General features: G+C 40.3%; 2 long non-coding RNA genes across 2 annotated transcripts in view; both read right to left on the bottom strand.

The window, feature by feature from the left end:
* LOC123464026 overlaps positions 1 to 241 on the bottom strand; it is a 35,763-nt gene extending 35,522 nt beyond the window's left edge. The window contains exon 1 of the long non-coding RNA XR_006639318.1: positions 185 to 241. This is a non-coding gene — a long non-coding RNA (uncharacterized LOC123464026). The remainder of the gene's footprint in view (positions 1 to 184) is intronic.
* On the bottom strand, positions 239 to 23,336 carry LOC123464027. Its single transcript, XR_006639319.1, has 3 exons — positions 23,282 to 23,336; positions 2,525 to 2,699; positions 239 to 287 (listed from the first exon to the last, which is right to left on the bottom strand). It is a non-coding gene; the product is annotated as an uncharacterized LOC123464027 (long non-coding RNA).
* Positions 23,337 to 24,291: the final 955 nt, after the last annotated feature.

The following is a 24,291-nucleotide window of genomic DNA, read 5'->3' as shown; positions in this document are numbered from 1 at the left end:
TCAAGGTGGCTTCGAACTCATGGCAATCCTCCTACCTCTGCCTCCCGAGTGCTGAGCTTAAAGGCATGTGCCACCATGCCCAGCATAAATATATTTTTTAAATGAATAGTTGACTTGAAAGATGGTTCAGTGGTTAAGGCACTTGACTGCAAAGCCTAATAACCCGAGTTAGACTCCTCAGTACCTTCATAAAGCCAGATGTACAGGGTTGCACATGGATCTGGAGTTCTTTGGCAGTGGCTTGAGGTCCTTGAAATACACATTCTCTCTCTCTTCTCTCTCTCTCTCTGTTTGTAAAGAAATAAAAATATTTTTAAAAATGTATAGTGGAAACAAGCAAAACAGCTATATACAAATAGATACTAAATAATTTCTAAAAAATATTTTAACCAAAGGAATAAAATACCACTATCATAAAAATTATAAAGCACTGATTAAAGACATTGAACACACACACACACACACACACACACACACACACACACAGGAAAAGAATTAACATTGGGGAAATGCCCATACTATTCAAAACTGCTTAAAGATCCAATGAATTCCCATCAAAATACCACTGACATTCTTCACAGGACTAGAAAAACAACAAAAACTCATGGAAACATGAAAGACCCAAATATCCATAATAATCTTGAACAAAATTAAAAAGACTCAAAATTATAGTACCTGATTATAAGGCATATTAAGGAATCATAGTAACAAAAACAACATGGTATAGGCATAAAAAAATAAACACATAGACCAATGGAGCAGAAAAGAGGTCCCAGAGATAAATTACTACATCTTCAACCAACTGATTCTTTACCAAGGTGCCAGAAAACATAAGCATACACTGTAGAAAAGGCACATTCTTCAATAAATCTTTCCAGGGAAACTGGATATCTAGTTGTCTTGAAGCTAGACCCTCATTTCTCCCCTTGTATGAAAATCAATTCTAAATGGCTAAAAGACTATTTCATGTAATCTTTGAAACTTTGAATGTATTAGAAGAATGCATAGGAGAAACACATACTCCAAGATGTTGCCACAAGCAACAATTTCCTGGATATGATTGTAATAGCTCAGAAAACAAATTAAATAACTGGAGAATATCAATACTACTCAAAAGCTTCTGTACAGCAAAGGAAATAACAGATAAAAAAGAGATAACCTACAGAATGGTAGAAAATCTTTGCTAGCTATTTATTTCATAGAAGATATATGTCCAGAATACATAAAAAACTAAAAATACTTGGTAACAACAACCCCAAGTAGTCCAATAAAAAAATTGGCTAATAATCTAAAGAGACACATTGCAAAAGAAGCGCATATGGACTCTTGGATATAAACTCAAAGGAATCCTCAGTATATCATAGCACATACATGTAGTATACCTGCACATACATATTTCCTAGGGCATTGTTCACAAAAGTCAAGATACATCAGAATCCTGGGTGCCCACATACAGATTAATGAATTTCAAAAAAATTGGCTTGGCTGATAGTCCATCACTCGGGCAGGTAGGGAGTCAAATTACCTGGCCTAGAACATATTAGCTTAGAGAAGACATAAATGTTTAAAATGTTGCATATAATGAAAGTCTCTTATTAACATTAATAGTACATTAAATGTATTTAATAGTGTTTTAATAATGCTTATTTCATGACTTTTTGCCCCAGGGAGAGGTGATCAAATCAATGAAAATTATTTATAGGGATTTTATAAAGGCTGTACAGATTTCAAAGATACATTGGTATAAAAGTAAAGTTTGATCCCTGTTTTTAAATGAGAAAGAGCCTTCTAGGAGCAATGATCTGTTAATAGAAAACTGTAAGACAGAGTTTCTTATATTTAGATAACTTGCCTGCCACACAGATTCTACCACTTCTTGTAATTTTGTAACAGAATGCAATGGAATTTCATCATTCGGAGTCCAAACAGAGTCCATAGAGAAGAGTGGAGAAAGATTTATTACATGAAGCAGGAAAGGACAACATTGGAATTATTGCAGAAACACTGCCCACCTCAAGCCAAAGAGCCTATCCACAGTAATATGGGAAAGCACTTTGGGGGTGAGGATATTCTCAAGCTTGCTGTAGTAGACAAAGCACAGTTATAGAGGATGAATGGGATATTTATTGAAACTTAAAGATCCAGGGGAAGTTCCATAATGGCAGAAGAAGCTGGCCTTTCACTGGACCACAGAGAGAGAAGCACCAGTCTAAAAGCCACACAGCACAGCACACTTCAGGAACTCCAGCTAGTACACTTTGCATATCTTTAGATTGAAATCTCAAACCTACCACCACACCTTAAGATTCGCCCAGTGACACTGCCTCCAGTAAGGTGGCTGCAGATGCAAACTACAAACTAATAAAACACTGAATATATTGGGGGCCATCTATTCAAACTACCACACATGCTTATTTCAAGCTATATACTACTGAGCATGCTCAACTTAGCGTCACATTTTAAGAAGGAAAGTTGTGAGACAGGAATATTTCTGGTAGCACCAGATCTCATCCAGTATACTCACTTTGCATCAAGGATGGTGAGTGGGAGTACTCCTGAATACACTTAGGTTTTGTCATGATGATAGTGGCTCTTACACAGTCTGGGGTGCTAGGAGAGTCAATTGTGACCATACAAGCTGTCCATTTTGAGGACTCCATGAATGAATCACAAGAAACATCCTCAGAGATGTCTTTTTACTTCAAAGTTTTAGTTGCTACAAAGGAGAAAACACTTTGAAGGTAAGACATATAGAATTTTCCCCACAAGAGTGTCTACCTTACTGAGCTGCAAACATGCCATGCCCTAACATTTTGTTTGTTAGTTTTATCACCTTACCTTAAACATAATAATTAAGTTAAAAGTGTTATAATTTTAATATGTCCTACAATATAGTATAGTAACAAAACAATAGGACAAATCAAAGTACTTACAACAAATACAAGTTACAATAATTAGACGTTAAAGATCAAATCTTCCACAGGGTTACAACTAGCTTCTTCACATGAGATCAAATTGATCAAAAATAGACTCATAGGGACTTGTGGGTAAGATGTTAGCATAAGTGCCATGCCAAACCAGCCTAGGGAGGGATTTAAGTAAAACCCAAGGAAAATACACTATTCTTCTGAAAAGTGAAGGAGTATAGGTTATTCCAAGACACAGCGGAGAAGCTAGAGAGAACAAGATCAATCAGAAAGGAAGATAATGGCCAGAATCCCACTAAGGCACTTATGGCCCATGATCCAAGCTCCACACATTGACCCAGCGCTGCCCCACTAGGAGCTCCAAGAGGCAGAAACAGCAGAGACTGAACAACAGATTTTTCAACTTCATCAGCCTTCTTGCAAAGTTAAGAAATCTAAAGGAAAGACAGCTGAGATCAACTAAAGAGCTACCAAAAATGCGAGCAACTCCAGAAGTCTGCACTACCCATCCCCCACCATCAGACCCATGAACCTCTGGTGTTCAACCCCCCATGGCAGCACGTCCAGCACAGCTGATCAGAGCTCCAGCTCCACAGCACAACACTGAGGGATCAAGGTGGGCACTCAGCATTGGTGAGATTGGAAGCCACCCCAAAAGGTAATCAGGCCAAGTGACAAAAAACAAAGACAAACAAAACAAAACAACAAAAAAACATAAAAACAGGTACATAGGCCTACATTGGAAGAGCTAATGTCTCTTTTCTTTACAGGGCAGGTTATCGGTTATATATTCTTTGTTGGCTTTACCATTTTCAAATAATCTTCATTTGAGCATTGAATATTCTTGCATTTGATACTTTCACTTTTATAGAGCCTTTGTCTTTTCCTTCTGTCATTATGGGGGGAAGGGTCTGATCCAGATCCAGGTTGACTTGGTACCCTATTCAGAACAGAAATCTCTATCTCCCAGCTGACAAGATTAAGAGTTTAGAACAACACACACCCTTAGGGATTTTGGTTTTATAGGTCTGTTTGTTTTAATCCCCAAAATTGCATACTTTGAGCTGGTTTTAATTGATTGTGTATGTTACTTGATTGAAGTTTAGAATTTGCCAGTAAATTATTCTACCAAGTCCACTAAAATATTTGCTTAGCAAGCTAACCCAACACCTAGAATTACTTCTGTGGCTTGACTAGGGGACAAGAGCTACACCTGGCACCTTGAAATCATATCCTGAGGGTATGTAGAGGTATATTGCCATGCCTATGAACACTACAAATAAGTACAAAACCCATTCATCAAGTCAATTCAAGATGCAAAAGTTGCTATAATATAATATAAGAAACTCAAAGAATCAAGACAATACAGTCCCACCAAAAACTATAAGTCCATCAGAAATGATCTCCAATTAGACTGTTTTTGATGAAATGCCTGAGAAAGATTTCAAGAAAACAATGGTATCTATGCTCAAAGAAATCAGAGAAGAAGTGAAGATCATTAAAGAAGGAAACAAAGGAATTAAAGAAGAAAACAAACTTCTGAGAGAGAACACAAGAAACCAGCTTACTGAAATAAAGAGGACATTCTAAGACATGAATGAGGATATAGAAATACTGAAGTAAAATCAGGCTGAAATCCTAGCTCTGAAGAATACAGACAGTGAAATAAACAGAACTCTGTGGAAAGTCTCACTAGTAGAATGGATGAAGGAGAGAACAGAATATCTAAATTGAAAGACCAGGTGGCAGACCTAATACAGTACAACAAAGAGAAACACAAGCTAATAGTAAGGTATGAATGGGAATTTACTATGAAAAGATCAAACATAAGAATTCAGGGTATAACAGAAGGAGAAGAATTTCACTCCAGAGGCTTAGTAGGTGTTTTCAACAAAATCATAGAAGCGAATTTTGCACAAGATGGGAAAGAAATGCCAATGCAGACACAAGAAGCATTTAGAACACCAAACAGACAAAACCTGGAAAGAACCTCTCCTTGCCATATTATAATTAAACTACTAAACATGGAAACCAAAGAAAATATATTGAAAACTGTTGGAGAGACAAAGCAAATCACCTACAAAGGCAAGCCCATCAGAATAACTACAGACTACTCAACACAAACTTTAAAAGCAAGAAGGGCTTGGAATGATGTATTCCAAGTTCTGAAAGATAACAACTGTCAACCAAGATTACTTTATTCTGCAAAGCTATCTATCCAAATTGATGGAGAAATAAGGACAATATACAACAAAAACAGGCTAAAGGAATTTATGACAACTAACCCAGCTCCACAGAAAATGCTTGAAGGAATTCTTCATTCTCAAGAGAAAGCAGAACACACAGAGGAAGAAATAGGAAAAAATAAACCACACTCAAATAACAGTTAAAACAAACGAGAAAGGGAAAAATAAGAAAATAAGAAAAATGGCAAGAATAAATGCATAGCTTTCAATAATAACTCTTAATGTCAAGGGCTTCAATGCACCAACTAAAAGACACAGGCCTGCAAACTGGATTAAAAAGTAGGATCCTGCCATTTGTTGCCTCCAGGAAACTCTTCTCTCAATAAAAGATAGACACTGCCTTAGGGTGAAAAGATGGAAAACAGTATTTCAAGCAAATGGGCCTAGGAAACAAGCAGGGTTTGTTATGCTAATATCTAACAGGATAGACTTCAAACCAACATTAGTGAGCAAAGATAAAGAATGTCATTTTATACTGATTAAAGGAACACTCCAACAGGAGGACATTACAGTCCTAAACATATATGCACCTGACATGGGTGCTCCCAGTTTCATCAAATAAACACTGTTAGACTTAAAGTCACAGATAACATCAAACACAATTGTAGTGGCAGACTACAATACCCCACTCTGATCAATTGATAGGTAATCCCAGCAAAAAAAATAAACAGACATCTGAACTAAATAATGCCATGGAACAAATGGACCTATAGAACAGTACATCCAAATGCTACAGAATATGCATTTTTCTTAGCAGCACATTGAACATTCTATAAAAGAGACCATATATTAGGACACAAAGTAAATCTCCACAAAAACAGGAAAATTGAAATAATTTCCTGTACTCTATCTGACCACATTGGGATTAAATTGCAAATCAGCAACAAGAAAAGCTACAGGGCATACAGAAATTCATTTAGACTAAACAGCACACTATTGAATGATCAATGGGTGATTGAGGAAATCCAAAAGGAAATCAATAAATTCATAGAATCAAATGATGATGATAATACAACATACCAAAACATTTGGGACATAATGAAGGAGTACTAAGAGGGAAATTTATAGCTTTAAGTGCCTATATTAAGAAATTAGAGTTCACAAAAAAAACAATTTAATGCTTCACCTTAAGGCCTTGGAAAAAGAACAACAAGGCTAATCAAAAATCAGTAGACAAGAAGAAATAATACAGATTAGCACAGAAATTAATGAAATAGAAACCAAAGAAAACAATCCAAAGACTCAATGAAACAGAGTTGGTTCTTTCAAAAGATAACAAGATTATTAAACCCTTAGTAAATTAGACTAGAAGAAAGAGATAAGAGACATATTAATAAAATTAGAGATGAAAAAGGCACCATTACAACAGATACCAAAGAAATTCAGGCAACTATAAGGATATACGTTAAGAATATACACGCCTTGAGACTTCCGGTCAAGATGGCGACCGCCTAGCAGCACTACAGACAACAAAGAAAACAAAGGCAAGTATACAAGGGAAATCAGAAATATTTTGCAAGAGGGAGGGCACATATTAGGGTAAAAGAGGGAACCACACACCCTGGTGACCCACGCCCCGCCACCCCGCCTGCCTCGACCCGACTCATCAGGCGCGGCCCGGTGCCCTGGTGGCCCCGCGCGCACCAAGCCCCACACGCCCCTGCAGCCCCGCGGGCCCCACAACCCCCGCGCCCCACGCCCGCGCACCCCCCCCGCCCATCACGCCCCACGCGCCCCTCCCTCCCGTGCCCCACGCTCCCTATCCACACGCAGCAGGCGTGCCCAAAGCGCCCCTTGGCTTCCCACGCCTCAGGCGCCCAGGCGTGCCCCGCGCCCCCGCGCCCCTCCGCGCGCCCGGAGACCCCTGTGCCCCACCCCCCGCGCGCCCCACCCTCCCTATCCACTCACGACAGGAGAGACCCGCAGCATCCCGCGCCCCAGGCACCCAGGCATGCCCCACGCCCCCAAGCACCCCGCGTGGCCCACCCCCGCGCTCCTCGAGGCCCCCCCCCGCGTGCCCCGCTCTCCCCCGCGCATCCAGAGCACCCAATGGCGTCCCAGCGTCCCGCGCCCCTTCTTACCTCAGCGTGCTCTGCGTGACCCGTGACCCCTGCCCCGCGCAAACCGCCCCTGCACCCCCCCCGCGAGTCCAGAGCACCCATGGTGTCCCACAGCGTCCCGCACCCCCCGCACCCACCTGAGCGCACTGCTCCCCCCCGCACTCCGTGCTCCTAGCCGCCCCACTGTGCATCGCGCCCCTGTGTGCCCCGCACCCCTCGCGCCCCCACCCCCACGCGCCTCAGGGCATCCAGCACCCCCCCGCACCCCTTGCGCCCCTTGCGCCCCCTGCCCCCCGTGCCCCGGCCCGGTGCCTCCTGCCCCCCCCCACTCTGCGCGCCCCTCGTCCCCCCGCTGCACAAGGCCCGCGCACCCCCGCGCGTCCTAAGCACACCCGTGTGCCCAGGCGTGCCCTGCGACCCCCGCGCCACACCCCCGAGCGCCCCTCCCAGCGCCCCCCCACCCCCCCACACATCTTGAGTCACAGCGTGCCTCAGCGTGATCCGGCCCCTCCACGCCCCGCGACCCCCCCGTGTGCCCCGCCCCCCCCCACGTGTCCAGAGCACCCCGCAGCGTCCCGTGGCCTCCCGCATCCCGGTGTGCCCCGCGCACCCTCCCCCCGCGTACCCTGCGCCCCCTGCACACCCTGCGCCCCCCGTGCCCCCCCACGTACCCCACGCCCCTAGCCCCCCCACACACCACAGCGTCCCACGTGTCCCGCGCCTCCTGCATGCTCCCCCATGCACCCCTGCCAGCCCCGTGTCCCCCCCACGACCCGCACACTCCCCCTGCGTGCGCGCCCCCCCCCGCGACCACGGCGCGCCCCTCGCCCCCCCAGACCGACTAGAGTGCCCCACGCCCCTGCCCCTCCAGGGCACCCCACCCTGCACCCCCTGAGCCCTGCTGCCTCCCGCACGCCCCACCCTGATTGCCAGGTGCCCCAGCGCGCCCCACGCCGCCCCGCTGTGTGCCCCACTCGCGCCATACACCCTGTCGCATCCCGCGCCCCCCCCCCCCCGTCCGCTCACCCGCCCATGCACCCTCCGCACGTCCTGCGTGGCTGTGCTCTGATCGGGCACCCACCAGTCACACCTGCCAGCCTGCTGCACTGAAGCTGAGACCTCCTACCTCACCCTTGTTCTCTGATCCTGCGAGTAGACCAGCCATGTGGTGCTCGGTTCTCAGGCCTGTAGGGGCCACTCCTGCTGTGAATAGGTGGCTGCCAGATCCCCTGCTGCTGTGCCCACATCACTTGCTGCCGGTCAGCCTCTGCTGTGTCTTGATTCCGTACCCACATCATCTGCCTCTCCACTACAATTGCACGTGCAACGGGCCCACTCCCACAGCAAGAGCCACACAAGTCCACACTGAGTCACTAGTGCCAGCGCAGGTGCCATCCTCTACCTGTACATCGCCATCCATCCCCCACTCCCCTGAGGCAGGAGAGCACAGACTGTTTACAGACCCCAGTGTACCCAGCCAGAGTCTGGGCACCTTCAGGGCTTGCTACCTCAGTCCCCTTTCAAGCTCAAAGGCAGGAAGCTTAGATGCATTACTGGGTGAGAATTTAGGCAACTTTGGTGCCCCTGTCAGGCTATAGATAGGCGGCTTTGCCAAGAGTTAGCAAAAACCCAGGCTGCTTGCAACTGTCCCAGGCTGCTTTGGATTTGCATTAAGCTAGATTCCCAGGCTGCTCCACCCACCTACCTGCCCATACACTGACATGGGTAGACCACAGCGCAAAAGAAATAACACGAAAAATAAAATGGAAGAAAACCCAGACAGATCACCCAGTCCAACAAGGATCACAACTAACCAAAACATAGAAGAGTGTTTAGGATCAGAACATCAAGTGGAAACAATGAACAATGCAACCCTGACCAAACTACTGCTAGAACTGACAGGAAAGCTACAAAGAATAGATAATCGTATGGATGCTACCATCACTAAGCTAGAGCAATATGATAAGTCACTGGAAGGAATTCAAAGAGAGCTAAGAGAGTTGAGGGAGAGTGAAAAAAAAGAAGACCTTAAAAATCAGCTGACCATACTAAATGAAAATATAAAGAAATGCAAGGATGATTTCCAAGAATCATCAAGAAAATCAGAAAATGAGACAAAAAGGGAGCTGGACAAAGCGATGGAAGTGATACATAGGAAAGTAGTAGAAAATGCAAACTTAATTAAACAAGTCCAGAACTCACTAGAGGCTCTCAAGAATAGAGTCAGCGAAGTGGAAGATAGAAATTCTGATTTGGAAGACAGGATGGAAGAAACAGTTCGAGAGTCCAAAAAGTTCAGTAAGTTCAAAAGTTCCTGTGTACAGAACATGAGAGAATTGTGGGATACACTTAAACGTCCTAATATCAGAATCAATGGAATACCAGAAGGAGAAGAATTTCAGACCAAAGGCATGGAGAACCTATTTAACACAATAATTGAAGAAAACTTCCCCCGCCTCTTAAAAGAAAGGCCCATCAAGATTCAAGAAGCAAACAGAATTCCTAATCGACTAGACCAAAGGAGAAACTCCCCAAGACATATTATCATTAAGACTCTAAACACTGACACCAAGGAAAAAATCCTAAAAGCAGCTAGGGAAAAACAGCACACCACTTTCAAAGGAAACCCCCTCAGAATTACTTCAGACTTCTCAATGGAAACCCTGAAAGCTAGAAGGGCCTGGAATGATACTCTCCAAACTCTAAGAAACTATGGCTTCCAACCTAAACTACTCTACCCTGCAAAAGTCTCCCTTATAATAGATGGTGAAAGGAAAACTTTCCATGACAAAACTCAGCTTTACAATTATATGAACACAAAACCAAACCTACAGAAAGTACTCCAGGAAATTCTCCATAGAAAAGAAACAAATAACCAAACACAAATGCCTACAAGAAGCAGATCACAGCAACCAAACCCAGAGTAGATAGAAAAAAAAAAAATTAAATTCCATGGAAATGCCAACACACCTCTACCACCACAACATGACAGGGATCAAATCAAATCTCACAGTCATCACCCTAAACATTAATGGCCTTAATTCACCCATCAAGAGACACAGGCTAACAGGGTGGATCAAAAAATTAGACCCCTCAATCTGCTGCCTTCAAGAAACCCACCTTACCACTAAAGACACTAAAGACTCCTCAGGGTGAAAGGGTGGAAAACAATATTCCAGGCAAATGGGAATAAGAAACAAGCAGGTGTGGCTATATTAATATCAGATAAAGTTGACTTCAAACCAAAAACAATCAAAAAAGACAAAGAAGGCTACTTCCTACTTATAAAGGGAACAATCCATCAAGAGGATATTACAATCATAAATCTGTATGCACCAAACACAGGGGCACCACAGTTCATAAAGCAAAACCTACTTGACAATAAAATAGAAATAACCACCAACACCATCATAGCTGGGGACTTCAACACACCATTATCAGTAATAGACAGATCATCCAAACAGAAGCTCAACAGGGAAGTAAGAGAGCTCAACAAAACCATAGAGCACTTAGACCTAACAGACATCTACAGAACTTTCCATCCCAAATCCACAGACTACACATTCTTCTCAGGAGCCCATGGAACATTCTCTAAAATAGACCATATACTGGGTCACAAAGACAGCCTCCACATATTTAGGAAAATTGAAATAATTCCCTGCATGATATCAGATCATAATGCTATATTCCTAGAAACCAACAACAAAAAACCCAACAAGAAGCCCAACGGCAACTGGAAACTGAATAGCACACTCTTAAACAATAAATGGATAGTGGATGAAATAAAAAATGAAATTGCAAAATTCCTGGAATTGAATGACAATGAGAACACATCATACCAAAACTTATGGGACACAATGAAGGCAGTCCTCAGGGGAAAATTCATAGCACTCAATGCCTTCATAAAAAAGACAGAAAGATCCCAAATCAATAGCCTAACCATCCACCTAAAGGCATTGGAAAAACAAGAAAAATCCAACCCAAAGAGCTCCAGAAGGAAATAAATAATTAAAATCAGAGCAGAAATTAATGAATTGGAAACCAAGGAAACAATTAAGGCAATTGACAAAACAAAGAGCTGGTTCTTTGAAAAAATAAATAAGATTGACAAACCTCTGGCCAATTTGATCAAGCAAAAAAAGGAGAGACTCCAAATTAACAAAATTCAAAATGAAAAAGGAGAGATCACAACAGACATCAGTGAAATCGGCAGAATCATCAGGACTTATTTCAAAAACCTCTACTCCACAAAACTGGAAAATGTGGAGGAGATGGATAAATTCCTGGATGCATATCACCTACCATAGCTAAAATCAGAGCAGATCAATCACATCAATGAACCCATCACACTCATGGAGATTGAAAAAGTAATAAAAAACCTCCCAAAAAAGAAGAGTCCAGGACCAGATGGATTCCCAGCCGAATTTTATCAAACCTCCATGGAAGAACTCAAACCAATCTTCCTAAAACTGTGCCACACAATTGAAGAACAGGGAAAGCTACCCAACTCCTTCTATGAAGCTAGTATCACCCTCATCCCAATACCAGGCAGAGATGCCACAAGAAAAGAAAACTATCGGCCTATTTCCCTAATGAACATAGACGCAAAGATCCTCAACAAAATACTTGCAAACCAAATCCAACAGCACATCAAAAGTATTATCCACCTTGACCAAGTGGGATTTATCCCAGGAACACAAGGGTGGTTCAACATACGAAAACCTGTCAATGTAATACACCATATAAACATGCTTAAACATAAAAATCACATGATCATTTCGATAGATGCAGAAAAGGCCTTTGACAAGATACAACATCACTTCATGATCAAAACATTGGAGAGAATCGGCATGACAGGTTCACTTCTTACCATAATAAAGGCAATATACAAAGCTCCAAAGGCCCAAATAATACTTAATGGAGAGAGACTGGAGGAATTCCCATTGAGGTCAGGAACAAGACAGGGATGTCCTCTCTCACCTCTGCTTTTCAATATAGTTCTGGAAGTCATAGCCAAAGCAATAAGGCAGGAGAAGGAAATAAAAGGGATACAATTTGGAAAGGAAGAAGTTAAGTTAGCTCTATTCGCTGATGACATGATTGTATATGTAAGAGACCCAAGAGACTCCATCCCAAAACTCCTGAAGGTGATTAACTCCTATAGCAAAGTAGCAGGATACAAAATCAATGCACAAAAATCGGTAGCATTTCTGTATGCAAATGACAAAGACACAGAAAAAGAAATAAAGGACATAGTCCCATTTTCAATAGCAACAAAAAAATAAAATACCTTGGAATAACGTTAACCAAGGAAGTAAAAGATCTATACAATGAAAATATAAAAACTCTCAAAAAAGAAATTGAGGAGAACTTGAAAAGATGGAAAGACCTCACATGCTCCTGGATAGGCAGAATTAACATTGTGAAGATGACAATCCTACCAAAGGCAATATATAGATTTAATGCAATTCCAATTAAAATCCCTATAGTGTTCTTCACAGAGATAGAAAAAATGATCTCAAATTTCATATGGAAAGGTAGAAGACCTCGAATATCCAAACATATCCTCAGCAAAAGAAATACCTCTGGTGGCATCACCATACCCGATATAAAGCTATATTACAAAGCCATAGTAATAAAAACAGCATGGTACTGGCATAAAAACAGGAGTATAGACCAATGGAATAGACTTGAGGACCCTGATTTTGGATCAAGCAACTATAGCTACTTGATATTTGACAAAGGCCCAAACAATATAGACTGGAAAAAAGATAGCATCTTCAACAAATGGTGCTGGACAAACTGGATAACCACATGCAGGAAACTAAAACTTGATCCACACATTTCACCATGCACAACACTCAAATCCAAATGGATCAAAGACCTCAACATAAGACCAGAAACTCGAAAACTACTGGAAGAAAATTTAGGAAGTACTTTCCATGATATAGGAATGGAAAAAGACTTCCTGAATAAAACCCCAGTGGCTCAAGTTCTTAAACAGTCACTCAACCATTGGGATCATATGAAGCTGAAGAGTTTCTTTACAGAGAAGCATATAATAAGCAAAGCCAATAGAATACCCTCAGAATGGGAGAAAATATTTGCAGGTTATCCAACTGATAGAGGCCTTATCTCTAGAATTTACAAAGAACTCAAAAGTCTAAACACTAAGAAGACAAATACCCCACTCACAAAATGGGGCACAGAGTTAAACAGGCAATTCACAGAGGAAGAGATACAAATGGCAAACACACACCTAAGAAAATGTTCATCATCCCTAATCATCAGAGAAATGCAAATTAAAACAACTATGAGATTCCACCTTACCCCAATAAGGATAGCCAACATCAAAAGGTCAAATGAAAATAAATGCTGGCGAGGATATGGAGAAGCAGGGACACTCATTCACTGTTGGTGGGAATGCAGGATGGTACAACCACTTTGGAAAGCAATATGGAGACTCCTGAAAAAGCTGGCTATAGAAATACCAACAGACCCAGTTATACCATTACTGGGCATCTTCCCTAAAACCTTCAAACCAAAAGCCAGAGAGATTTGCTCAACCAGGTTTGTAGCGGCTCAATTCGTAATAGCTAAAAGCTGGAACCAACCCAGATGTCCATCATTAGAAGAATGGATAACAAAGATGTGGTATATCTACACAATGGAATTCTATACAGCAGTAAGAAAAAAACGACATAAAGAAATTTGAGGAAAAATGGTTGAACCTGGAACATATCATTCTCAGCGAACTTACCCAATCACAGAAAAAAAATCGACACATAGTCTCACTCATCTGCAACACCTAACCTGAATCTGCCCAAGATGCCTTACATACCCAGCAAGCACCTCATGGACTAGACAATAAGATGGATGGGAGGGCGGGGAGGGAATCAAAGGGTGGAAAACAGTAATCCGGACCCAAACAGCAATGGTACCATAAAATTCTACTTCCTAAAAGACAGACCAAATAGCTGAACCTTCACTAGACCCTTACAGGAAACACCTGAACTACAAGACACTGGAGAGGGTAGGATTAAAACTGACCTAAATCTTCTACATCTTCCCTCCCTCCCTCTCCCCCTCTCCCCTCTATCTCTATCTTCTCTAACTCTTGTATATTAGTTATCTTTTTCCTCAATTTCTTAGTGGACATTGACCTGCAACCTCCAGTTCCAGCTTGGGCCTACCATCCACAATGAGCTTTTGATCAGAGAAACCTACAAGGTTTCCCAAAACAATGACAGACTTCTGTCAGAGTACTTGATGACCCACCAAAGGCCAGTGGTAAGACCCTATTGCTGAAGACTCCATATAGAGCTGATGTGTAAAATGGAATGACATGGCAGGAAGCCAGGATAGAGTCAGTCCCCAGACAGTCAGCCTGTCTAGTGCCAGAAGGCGCTACATCGGCGACTGGGGGAAATGACCAAGATCTGTCCAAGCAACACATTGTTTAACCTAATTAGCAACAAATAACCAGATGTGATGCCCACACAAGTGCAATAGTGGTACACAGCCATGGTGAGGAACCAATTGCTCTTGATTTGGCTAACTGATCCACTCAGTGGTACTAGACCCTTAGCTGGAGCTGGGAAACAAGTAAGAACCATACCCAAACACAAGCCCACTCTTCAATATCAAGCTACCATCAATCATGGGGTATAAGAGGGCCTAAATCTACCATACTGTCTATCAAAAAAGTAAGTCTTATCTCAATTTTCCGGGTGCTAACTTACTCTCCGTTGGAGAATCTGCTTCTCTTTTCCAGATAGATGCAGATCCTAAGAAAAGAGCTGCCCCAACATACCTCAAAAGGGGCCCAACTGAAACTAAGGACAACTGGCGAAATAAACAAGGGTGAAGTTTTCCTGTGAACCGGATACCAGCACAAAGGGGAAGGAGATCAACGCAGAGAAAAATCAACTCCTACCAAAGCAGAGAACCAGAGCCTCAGAGGCCCCCAACACCTCAGCACTGAAGCAGACCAAAAATGAACCGAACATGGCTCAGGGAAATTTTGCAGAAGAGGGGGCGGAAAGAATGTCAGAGTCACATGTTGGGTCATGATTTGCAGAGACATTTATCATACCAATAACTGGGGGCTAACTCCACAATGCACGACCCATTTTCATTAACAAGGAGGGTCTAATGGGAAGGGGTAGATCACAGATGAGCCTAAATAATGGTACCAAACTGCCTGTATTTACTGAAAAGAAAACTAATAAATTAAATTAAAAAAAAATTAACCTTGGTTGTTGATCTGTCAGCTATGTGGTGACTTCTTCCTTTGCCTGAGTAGCTTCCTGGTAAAAACATTAACCAGCAGCATTGCAATGTTGGATGCCAAAAGCAAGCATGGAATGCCTATATTTCACATGGTCTAGCAAAGAAGAATTCTCAACAAGACCAACCAAACAACTAAATAAGGTGGCATTGGAAGCATTGAATATAATATATCAGCACAGCAAATTTGAGCTGTCTAGAAGTCAGGAATGGAAATAAACAAGTGGAACATCATGTCTGTTCTCTTCTATGAATATGTATTTCTAAACAAATAAAACAAAAGGGGAAAATGAACCAAACACTGTATATCCTTCAAATTTTAATTCCAATTTAGTTTTGTTTCTTTAACCTTTGCAGGATAATGTTAACTCTTGAAGGTCATGAGATAGAAAGGAAAGCAATATGTGAATTTAATATTAAAATATTAATATACTTTCATTTAAAATGATTTATTTGAGAGAGAGAATGAGGGAGGGAGGAAAGAGAGAGAGAAAATATGAATGAGCATGAGAGGACCTCATGCCCTTGCTACCAAACTACTGAAGCATGTGCTACTTTATGCATCTGGCTTTACAGAAGCACTGGGGAATTGAACCTAGGCCTTTAGGCTTTGCAAGCAAGTACCTTTAATTGCTGAGCCATTTATCCAACTTAAAATGTTAGCATATTTTTGTTTTGAAAACTAAATTGTGAACCTTATAAACAAAAGTTCCAATAGTGCAGAGAGGCACTTTAGTGACATATAATTGCGTACTATGGAAGACAGTGTGGTAATGTGATTCATGTATACAATGTGTAATGATCTAATCAGGATTCAAATCTCCTTATACATTTTACAATCTCCTGTAAATATTTAGTAAGCTGTGAACTAAATTTATCCTACTCTATTGTAGAACAATAGAGCTGATTCCACATATATAACTGTATTTTTGCAACTGTTATCATACTCCCTTTATTCTTCCTATTCTTCTCTTTCCTAACATCTAAGGACTCTACTGTTCATTCTAGTAAATCTGCTTCCATATGTGAGTGAAACATGTGTTATTTGACATTCTATGCCTACCTTATTTCATGTAACATAATGCTATCTAGTATATATATATATGAATATATATATATATACATATATATATTATAATTTTATCTATGGGAGAACAAACTTTTATTAAATATATGCTTTATTAAAAGCTTAAAATTAAACAAATGCATTTCAGGCTTTTTTATATATAATTCTATCTATGTTGATGCAAATAAAAGGATTTCATTTTTAAAAAAAAAAAGAATATACATGCCTCTAAGTGAAAATCTGAAAGAAGTGAATGATTTCCTTGGTTCATGTGACTACCAGAATTAAATCAAGATGAGATAAACCTATAATAAGTATGGAGATCCAAGCAGTTCTAAAAAGTCTCCCAACTAAAATAAGGGCCAGGCCCAGAAGGATTCACTGGTGAATTTCACCTGACCTTCATGGAAGAACTAGCACCACTGCTTCTCAAACTTTTCCATAAAATAGAAAAGAAAGGAATTCTACCAAACTCCGTCTATGAAGCCAGCATCACCCTTATACCAAAAGCACACAAAGACAGAACAAAAAAACCTTCAGATCAATCTCCCTCATCAACATAGATGCAAAAATTCTGAGAATAATATTGGCAAAGAGAATGCAAGATTATGTCAAAAAGATTATTCGCCCTGACCAAGTTGGCTTTATCTAAGAGATGCAGAGATGGTTCAATGTACACAAATCAATAAATGTAATATATCATATAAATGGACTGAAGGACAAAAATCACATGATTATCTCAATAGATGCAGAAAAGACATTCAACAAAATCCAACATCATTTCATGGTAAAATTATTACAGAAACTGTGAACAGAAGGAACATATCTCAACATAATAAAAGCTATTTATAACAAACCTACAGCCAACATAATACTAAATGGAGAAACTGTGGAATTTTTCTACTAAATTCAGGAACAAAACATGGATGTCCACTGTCACAACTTTTATCTAATATGGTACTGGAGGTCTTAGCTATAGCAATAAGGCAACAGACTCTCATAAGGGATACAAATTGGAAAGGAAAAGATCAAACTATCACTATTTGCAGATGATATGCTTCTATATATAAAAGACCCTAAAAACTCTTTCAACAAACTGTTAGAGCTGGTAAACACTTTTAGCAACATTGCAGGAATCAAAATAAATACACAGAAATCAGTAGCTTTCCTATACACTAACAACAAACATGCAGAAGATGAAATCAGGGAATCTCTCCCATTCACAATTGCCTCAGAAAAAAAAGTACCTTGTAATAAACTTAACCAAGGATGTACAGGATCTCTACAATGAGAACATTAAAACAGTCAAGTGAGAAATTGCAGAAGACACAAGGAAATGGAAAGACATCCCATGTTCTTGGATTGGAAGAATCAATATTATGAAAATGTCAATCTTACTAAAAGCAATGTATACATTTAATGCAATCCCCATTAAAATTCCAATGGCACTCTTCACAAGAATAGAAAAAATACTAAAATTAATTTGGAAGTACAAAAACCTTGAATAGCCAAAACAATTTTGAGCAACAAAAATAAGGCTGGTGGTATCACTATATCTGATTTCAAGCTATATTACAAAAATAGTAACAAAACCAGCATGATATTGGCACAAAGACAGACATGTAGATCAAGGGAACAGAATAGAGAACCCAGATGTTAATCTAGGCAGCTACAGCCATCTGATTTTTTACAAAAATGCCAAAAACATTCACTGGAGAAAAGATAGCCTCTTCAACAAGTGGTGCAGGGAAAACAGGATATCTATATGTAGAAAGATGAAAATAGATCCTTGTCTTTCTCCATGTACAAGAATCAAATCCAAGTGGACCAGGTACCTTAAACTTTTTTTTCAGACCTGAAACTCTGAAATTGCTAGAGGAAAAGGTAGGGGGAACCCTTCAACATATTGGCATAGACAATAACTTTCTGAATATAACTCCAATTGCTCAAGAAATAAAGCTACTAATCAACCACTGGGCTTTCATACATGAATTCCTTAGTGCTGATGTCTGATGACAAATGGTTAGGCTTTAAAGAGGATGATTAAATAGGTTTATATTATGATTGGTCCAATCAAATACTTATTAATCATAAAAGGAATTTCCTTAAGGAATAACCTTCAAAGAAAATCTATTAAGCACATACAGAAAACTGGGCTCATTACTTATACCTGTATTTTCCTTTTAATTGAAACTCCTTCTTAAATAAACCACTTATTGACATGTTAACAACAGCAATACAAGTCAACATTCAGAACTTAGATATCTAGGTATTAAGCTTTACATTCAGCATATAATTTTAGAAATTTCAATTTTAGTGAAAATAAATTATCCATTAAATGATCAGAACACAAACTCAGATTGTTTCCTTAAGTCTACTTTTTCAGATGCAGTACTGGATTGTGTCTTAACTCTTCAGGAAAAGTCAAAGTCTATTACTATTGAGGATGACTAAAGTGTGTATTCCTGGCAGGTGATGAGGAAGAAGGTTTCGGATCATATACTCAACACTAGTTGGCTCCTCACTGTCGCAGAAATAAACTGTCTCAGCCAGTGAGTGGCCATGGTAACTCAGGGCAACTGATAGGGGAAAAAAAAAAAAAACCTTGGCAAAATCCAGTGACTAGGAGAATAACAAAGTATGAGAAATGGAATACCCCAACAACTGGGGAGGGTAATTTTCTCTCCAAAGGAGTAAATGTGAAAGAGTTGCAGCTGGACTCAGAAGGTTACATTCTTTAGACATGCAGCTTAAGTAAACAAGTGACCTAGAGCCTATACAATGACCTAGCTTCAGAGAAGAGATTTCATCACTTTTCTCAGGAAACTTTGGGGACCATGTTCCAAAGAAACCTACTATCTGAGACATGCTGCTGTGAGAGTGAGAAAATCTGTGCCAGTAACATCTCAAGATCCCCATGGATACCCTGCTGCATTGACAGAGCAGCCCCATGAGAGTCTTGACTTGCCGAAGTGTCTCTGACACAAATTTCCTGAGAGTTTTATACTGTGGCTAGTACAGTTGCCCCATTGAGTAGATCAATAACTCAATTTTTCATTAAGTTGACTTTTTGATATCTACTCACCATTTAACCCAACTTTTCAAAGTTGATTAACTGATGAAAAGCTAAACATCACCTCTGAAATTACCAAATTAGACTCTAAATTTTTCACATGTAAGATATTTAAAATGATCCTATATGTTCTAAGATAAGTCAAGGTGATCATTCTGAGTCCCTATTATCAATATGTCCTTCATACATAATAATTAGTTACATACTATTGGGTACAGACTTCATTATGGACTACATGTAACTGTTAGGATTACTTGGACACACAGAATCTGCTTTGTAGGTTCTTGGTCTTACTGTTAAAAGAATTTAAAACTGGACACAGAAAGAAACCTTTGGACAATTTTATTGTTGTTAAGAGAAATCAACAGGGGACCTTGACATCTTGGGAGAAGAGATATAAAAGAGGAAAACAGAAGTTACACTTTTAATACAGTTAAAGTAAAAATATAGACCTTGGAAGACAAGGTGGGCACATAAGAAACAGAAAGAACCAGATGCGCAGGGCTGTGTTCCTTGTAGTTCTTATTGGAGGAATGAAAAGTGCCCTCATTTCAGGGGAATGCAAGCCTTGGGTGTGAAAACAGCACTCCACACCCTTTTAACACAACCAAGGAAGTAATATTTAACCTTAAAATTATTTGGTTTAACCTTACAGTCAGCTATAGTTGTTCTGTTTGACCTAGAACTGAGTATGTGTCTAAGACATGAAGACTAAAAACCATTTCTTCTCATCAGTTTACTACTTAGCTTTTTGGAAAGGGAATGAATAACTAACAGCACTTCTTGTTGTCAGCTTGCCTTTTAGTTGTGTTAGCTTTTGGCTGGAAGGAAAACCTAATTATAGTAAGTATTATCAGCTTAGCTTTTAGCTCTGTGGCTGTTTTAACACCCCCACCATTGGTTCATCTTTAACTTTGCAGTCTGTGACTAGTATCTTGTTGAACTTTATTACTCACTGAAAGGCTAATGCTGATTTTTGTTTAGACAGCAATGGAAAGTTAACACTTGAAAATAAGTTACAAACAGCTTGAAGATTTTTCATTCTGACACATGAAATATGCTATATTCTTAAATTTTTTGATTTTCTATCTACCAAGGTACTACTGATAACTATTCATGTCATTTATGTCAGAGGAAGTTGATATCCATACGTCTTACATGATGCTTGGGAAGCCACTGTCTGCAGAAAGTCTTCTTATTCCCTTTATTTCTGATTAGCATCCCCTATCATAAGTGAGTCATTTGTATTTCTCTCTCTTTTTTTTTTTTTTTCGAGGTAGGGTCTCACTCTAGCCCAGGCTGGCCTGGAATTCACTATGGAGTCTCAGGGTGGCCTCAAACTCACGGCAATCCTCCTACCTCTGCCTCCCAAGTGCTGGGATTAAAGGTGTGTGCCACCATGCCCGGCATTTGTATTTCTTTTGCACTGGGATTCTCCTATATTCAGGCCAAGAAATAAACCAAAGGAAATTTTCATTCATTATCTCAGGATATACTCTTTCAATGTACATTCAGTTTGGACTCGAACTGGTAAAATAGAGGAGCTAGGGGAGAAAATAATTATATAGGGTTTACAAAACTCATGAGAAAACCCCATACAAACAAAGAAGACACAAACCTTCACAAAGACACAATCACATCAACAATTCCAACAACAATGCCCATAGATTCTATGTGGGGCAGCTGAAAGTCTACAAATAATTAACAATTTTCCTGAAGACAAGATACAAGGTTTAAACCATATGTTATGACAATTCAGCAAAATGTCTAACATATGGCAGGAACTAGGTAAATGTTTGTAGGACATTAGGTTGAACCTAACTGCATATTTTTGAAGAAATAGCCTAGGAAGGTTAATTTGATTAACTTGACTAGACTAAGAAACATCTAGATTAGGAAAGCACACCTCTAGGTGTGTTTGTGAGGGTTATCCTAGACAGGATTAGGTCATGAAGCCTTTAACCTAATGAACATTAATATGATAGAATAAGTAGGATGAACTGGAAAATAGAAGGGGGATCTATCTGGAGGCAGTAGATCCTGGGGACATGTCCTTGGAAGCTGTACCTTGTTCTGGATTCTTTTACTTCCTAGACTCCATGATGTGAACCTCTGTTCTGTCACTCCCTCCCCACAACAAGGCACTGACTGTTCTGAAACCTGGACTAAAATAAGTAATTCATCCCCCTAAATTGTTCTCTGACATTTTGGTCATAGCTATGTAAAAGTAACTAACAAACATCCCAATAAGCATAACTTGAAATAATTTTAATTTTTTTCAAAACTGTATAAAATAAGAGCAATGTTCTCTTAGAATTCAAAGCTTTTATATAATTTTTATACTTAATCTACATTTTATTTATTAAACCTGCTCATTTGTTTTCATTCATTCACATAACACATGTCTTTTGAGCACACACTACATGCAAGAGACATTTGGGAGGTGCTAAAACAAAATGGCATGACATTGAGCCTAACTTAAGGGAAAAGGCTTTATGTCTGGGGTAATAATAAGTGACAGTAGCCTATGGTGGAGGCATGTTTGAATCTGTATCCTTTGGCTTTGCAGGCAAGCACCTTCACCACTAAGGCATGTCTCCAGCCCTATGGATTTCTTTACTTACAGTCTTTAGCCCTTTGTTCACTATTGCTGTTGAGAGATACTCTTTCTGTGTTTTGTACTAGTAATCAGACCAATTGGTAAACCATTTATGAGTCAACAAAGGTGGCTGCATGCATGAATGTTCAAAGACCTTGGTAAAGCATCACTAGAGTGGAATAGAATTAAGGAGGGAAACAATAATAAGAGATGATGTGAGAGGTAAGAGTAGCTACAATATGCAGGGAAAGACTTACATACCATAGGAAGGACTTTGGATTTTACAATAACATGGAAGCCATTATACAGTGACATGATTCTACATTTTACTCTGAAGAAGACACTGGTAAAACGGGGTAAAGAAGTTTCTAGAAAGGTGGAAGATAGAAGTGGAGAACAGTTATGAAGTTGTCATAGTATTTGTGGTGAAAAAGGCTGGGAAATGTGGCCACATAGGTGCATGTGTGTGTTAATGATTTGTGTGTTTTATTGCAGTTTCAACCTGGAGTTTGCGCAAACAAGTCAAGTGCTCTAACAGTGAGATATACCTCCATCCCTTATGGAATTCTTTTTTAAAATATTTAATTAATTTATTTATTTATGAGAGAGAGAGAGAGAGAGAGAGAGAGAGAGAGAGAGAGAGAGAGAGAGAGGGAGAATGGGTACACCAGGGCCTCCAGCTGCTGCAAAGGAACTCCAGACACTTGTGCCACCTTGTGCATCTGGCTTACATTGGTCCTAGGGAATCAAACGTGGGTCATTTGACTTTGAAGGCAAGCGCCTTCACTGCTAAGTTATCCCTCCAGCCCCATGGGTTTCTTTACTTACTGTTTTTAGCCTTTTCTTCGCTATTGCTGTTGAGAGGTACTTTTTCTGTGTTTTATACTAGTTACTAGACCAACTGGTAAATCATTTATGAGTCAACAAAGGTGGCTTCATACATGAGTGCTGAAGGATGCAAAAGAAGGAAAAGACAGATTGAGAGGGAGGTTTTATTACTAATATATAGTGTTTCAGTTACCTTCTCATTGCTGGGACAAAGCACCTGACCAAAAAAGCAGGTGATGGGAGGGAGGTTGTTGCAGTCAGGTTCACATTGCTGGTAGAAATCACCCAACCAAGAGCACCTTGTGGGGAAAAAAAGAGTTTATTTTGGCTTACAGGCTCAAGGGGGAAGCTCCATTATGGCAGGGAAAACAATGACATGAGCAGAGGATGGACGTCACCCCCTGGCTAACATAAGATGGACAATAGCAACAGGAGGGTGTGCCAAAACACTGGAATGGGGAAACTGGCTATAGCACCCATAAGCCCTCCCCAACAATAAACTCCCTCCAGGAGGCTTTAATTCCCAACTCTCCATCAGCTGGCAACCTACCATTTGCAACACCTAAGTTTATGGGGGACAACTGAATCAAACTACCACAGAGGTTTTTATTTTTGTAGTCTCTAAGGGAAGCTTCATGATAGCAGGGGAAAACATGACAAGGGCAGGGTCTGGATATCACTTCTTAATAGTAGGTGGAAAACAGCAGCAGCAGAGTAAGCCAAACTCTGGCAAGGGTGAGTCTGGATATAACACCTCTAAGCTTGCCCCCAACAACACATCTCCTCCAGCAAGGGTCCATCTCCCAAATTACCATCAGCTGGGGACCAGGCATTCAGAACATATCAGTTTATAGGGGACATCTGATTCAAACCACCACACATAAATATTGTCAAGTGTTTGGGGAGTTTCAAGAACTATGTAAGATTTTCAAATACACAAATATAGTTTTTCAAAAATACCTTAAGGTACTATTATTAACTATTATTTACCAAAAAAAACAGTGAGAAACAAAAAAGTATTTCAAGATATAGATTGATCTATGCTTTTCTGACTTTGAAACTCAAATTATTTAAAACAGTAATTACTACATTAGTTACTTTCCCATTGCTGGAGCAAAATGCCTGACCAGAAGCAACTTCTAGAAGGAAAAGGGTTTAATTTGGCTTACAGTTTCAGGGGGTACAGTCCATCATGGTAGGGAA

This window comes from Jaculus jaculus, chromosome 10 (assembly GCF_020740685.1).
Source record: "Jaculus jaculus isolate mJacJac1 chromosome 10, mJacJac1.mat.Y.cur, whole genome shotgun sequence".
NCBI classification, from domain to species: Eukaryota; Metazoa; Chordata; class Mammalia; order Rodentia; family Dipodidae; genus Jaculus; species Jaculus jaculus.
The sequence above is the reverse complement of the archived record's forward strand: the minus strand, read 5'-3'. Positions and strand labels throughout refer to the sequence as shown.